Source organism: Lactuca serriola, chromosome 5 (genome assembly GCF_051521515.1).
Source record: "Lactuca serriola cultivar US96UC23 chromosome 5, Lser_US96UC23_V15, whole genome shotgun sequence".
Taxonomy (NCBI): domain Eukaryota; kingdom Viridiplantae; phylum Streptophyta; class Magnoliopsida; order Asterales; family Asteraceae; genus Lactuca; species Lactuca serriola.
The window spans coordinates 228,481,425-228,485,512 of NC_136412.1; the positions used below are offsets into that span (position 1 = coordinate 228,481,425).

The 4,088-nt window shown below is 27.2% G+C and overlaps 1 long non-coding RNA gene across 1 annotated transcript; it reads right to left on the reverse strand.

Moving 5' to 3' along the window:
- Positions 1-2,086: 2,086 nt before the first annotated feature.
- LOC145051471 (uncharacterized) lies at positions 2,087-3,476 on the reverse strand. The gene is made up of 3 exons (XR_013683639.1): positions 3,271-3,476; positions 2,470-2,564; positions 2,087-2,351 (listed from the first exon to the last, which is right to left on the reverse strand). It is a non-coding gene; the product is annotated as an uncharacterized LOC145051471 (long non-coding RNA).
- Positions 3,477-4,088: the final 612 nt, after the last annotated feature.

Below are 4,088 nucleotides of genomic sequence, written 5' to 3' on the forward strand. Positions count from 1 at the left end.
AATCTACTCTTTTGTAAGATTTAAATGATCAAAATATCATGTTTTTAACATTTTTAAAAAAAGTTAAATTGTATGCACTCCAACTGTTTGATGAAATGCATGAACTAAATTATCACGTTATATTCATATATGAATATGTTTTCTCAGTATATGATTATTAAAACAAAAAAACAAATATGCAAGTCTGTATCTTATTCATATGTGAATAACATATAAAAATTATATATATTTGTGAAAATACCTTGTAATATTCATATGTGAATATACTGTGTAATATTCATAAGTGAATATATCATCTAATATTCACAAATGAATATACTATGTAACATTCACATGTGATATACCATGTAATACTATGTAATATTCAGATATAAAAATATTATCTAATATTCATAAGTGAATATATCATTTAATATTAACAAGTGAATATACTATGTAATATTAATAAGTAAATGTATCGTCTAATATTTAAATATGAATATACTATGTTTATTATATGTTATATTCATATATGAATGATACTTAAATTGTAAAAAAAAAAATTAATCATTGTTTTTATTCATAACTGAATAACGAATGTATTGTAGTAAAAACCTGATTCATTTTTATTCACTTATGAATAACGATAATTGAAAATATAAAAAAAATTATTTTATCTTAAAACTATATCAATATGGATGTCTATTTGTGGAGAATAAAAAATCATGAATTTTGGTATATTTAAAATCATTTTTTGATAAAAATAGCTTATAAAAATTAAAAAAAAAACGAAAAAAAAACTATGTTTCTGTATATATTAAGGTAATGATTAGCATAGTTTAAGGAAATATGTTAGGTTGGAAAACACATGTGCATTCGTTTCCCATTTCCGCCGGTACAATGGAGGATTTTGCGGCAAAAATAAATGATTGACTGAGAATGATTCCCCCATTCTCAACCTTTTTTTTCTCAATTGAATACTCCCTATATATATATATATATATATATATATATATATATATATATATATATATATATATATATATATATATATATATATATATATATATATATATATATATATATATATATATATATATATATATATATATATATATATATATATATATATATATATATATACTAACTGTGTAATCACACAAAGAGGCGGTGTTGAATAATTTCTTTTGGAAATTTATTTTCATTCGTCAAAAAAATTTATTTGAATATTATTGATATAGTGAATGGTTCTTTTCGGCAATTGGTGTCTTTTCTGAAGGTGGTGAGCAATTTCTTTCCTCGTATAATTTTTTTAAACGAAGAGTTTTATTATGTCTAATTGTTAGCTTATGGTTAATAGTTTTTTTCATAACTTTATATATTAAAAATAACATGCAATATTGATGAGTAATTTGCTTTGGAAAATAATTTCATTTTAGTTTTAAGGTTTATGGAATTAATTTGTTTGAGGTGGGTGGATAGTGAAGCACAAGGGATGTGGGCCGAAAAAACGTGACTTCTAAATTATTTAAAAAAATAACGAACATACATCCAAAATCATTAGTAGATAATAGGATTGATCATTGATCAGAAAATTGAAGCATTTATCATTATTATCAATGATAAAAATATATAAATTAAAATTAATTTTACGGAATCTAAATATTGGTTATTTTGTTGTGTTTGTGGAATATGATAATTTACATGAAAACAACATATTACTAATATATATTTTTTATTTTATAAAATAAAAATTGAAAACCTAAGATATATACTTATAATTATTTAAGAATCAACTTTGATTCAAATTTATTTATAAACTTTTAACATAGTCGCTTAAACACTAATTGAACGAATGTAAATATGTATTATTTTAAGTATTTATATGTAAGTATCTTGCTATTATGGTAAAAATGAGGTATCTTGCTATTATGGTAAAAATACATTGCCATTTTCCTATAATTTGTTCATACAATAAACATGCATGACAAGATTTATAATGCCAAGATCATGGCATCAATTGAACTCACATGAACATTCCCAACAAAGACTAACCAATATCATATTTACATCATTTGAAGGTAAAAAGCATGCAAAATATGGAAAAATTTTACGACATTTGAGAGCGTAAACATATTACAAAACTTACTTAACATATTGTAAATAGAACAAACAAAAGCTAACCAGCTAACCTTTACAATTTTTTTAAAAAGACCACAAAATATTTGACTACTAAAGGCAACCATGAGTACCCTCCCTATGAATTAAGTGAGTTACACCTCCAACCCCTTTGACTTCTCTTTGGCAGCCTTGTCTCCAACAACATGTTTGCTACAACTCGGGTTATTAATATAAACTATTCCCTTTTAAGCCTAAAAAGAACAATAACATTAGAGCACCAATATTTAGTTGGGATCACAATACAATGTAATTTTGTTATAGTGGAAGGTCATTGTGAAATTGAATATTGTTATCTTTGTTGTTTCACACCTGAAGAAGAATCCCATATCATAGTAGTCCCTTTTCAACTTCCTGAACCACTGTCATTTCCATTAACAACCTTTACATTGGTTTTTTCTACATCCCTAAAAATGAGATAAAAACCCCAATTAGAAAACTTTTTTCAAGGAAAATGGTTCAGGATCAACATGCAACCATTGATATTAAAATCCTAAAGTGTGTGAGTCTGTGATTACAAAATGGAAAAAGATAGACATAACTTGGTGGTGAGGACTAAAATACACCGGCATTTATATCAAAATTAGTATCTGGAACAACATAACAACCTGAAAGTCAAACATAGCTGAAGTTTTCATCACAAAATTATAAAAAGTAAATTATTCCTAACCATTTATGAAGATTTAGTTCAAAGAAACCGAAAAAAATAAGAACCCTAACTCGATCTATATTAAGTAATGAAGAAGCATGAAAAATGTCACTTGTTTCTGTAGACCGAGGCACAGAGGAAGATGATATTGAGGTGGTCCAATAGTGGTGTCTAAGGTTTGCGAGGAAGACAATAACATATAGGGCTTACAATGACAGAGAGGTAGAGTGAAGATGGTCATAGTGGTGGCATTTAGGCTGTGCGGCGGATTGTGAGCGAAAGAGACGGATGGAGTAAAGATTAGGTCTTGATTGTGAGAGGAGTACATGGTGTGGATGTACAGAAGTGAGAAGGGGTCGAAGAGAACAGATTTAGGGTTGGTTTGTGAAAATATACAAAAGATCTAGATCAGTGGTCGAAGAAGAGGAAGAAGAAAGGATTATGGTGCTTATTTAAAAGCTTACCTGCAGGGTAGAAACTGGACATCAGCGATTTGTGGTCGTATCCGACTCTAAAGGGCAGTCAGTGGTGTTAGAGCTTCAGACGTTGATGGAGATTGTTGGTATGTTTGGGTGTACATTATGAATCTAGGGTTTTCAAAGAGAACGTCAAAAATGGAAAAAGTGAGAGACAATGGCGTTAGGGAATGGTGGTGTGGCACGATTTTATAGAGAGGATTCGTGGAATGGAAACATGAGATCGTCTGATTTCAGTTTAAAATGGGGAAGAGTCGAGATATTAGGCGCGCCAAGTCAAATTGAACCGGTAAGCATGCAAAGATTCAAAATTTTGAATTCTGCTTTTAATGCCTCATGTAACTGATTTGGAAAAAGATGGGTATTTATGGATAAAAGGCAATGTATCTTGTGTTTGTACTGAAAGTTATATAATTTCTGCTTAAATTTATTATTATTATATTGATGATATGTTGTATTTTCAGATTAATCATTTTGGACATTTTAAAAAAATAATATTATTATATTCAATCAATTTTTAGAAATAGTAATATATATATATATATATATATATATATATATATATATATATATATATATATATATATATATATATATATATATAGGGAAAAGTGAATATACCTAACAACCCCATATAAGCTTAGGTACCTAACATCTAATACTACGTCGTTTTGGTTGATTTCCACAAATCTTATTATTCTAAATTTTAATTAAAAAAAGCAGTTTCCATAACTATTTCACAGAGACGTGATTGTATATGTGAGATTTTTGTTGATTATTCTCAATCAATTGTTTTCTTTTAACCT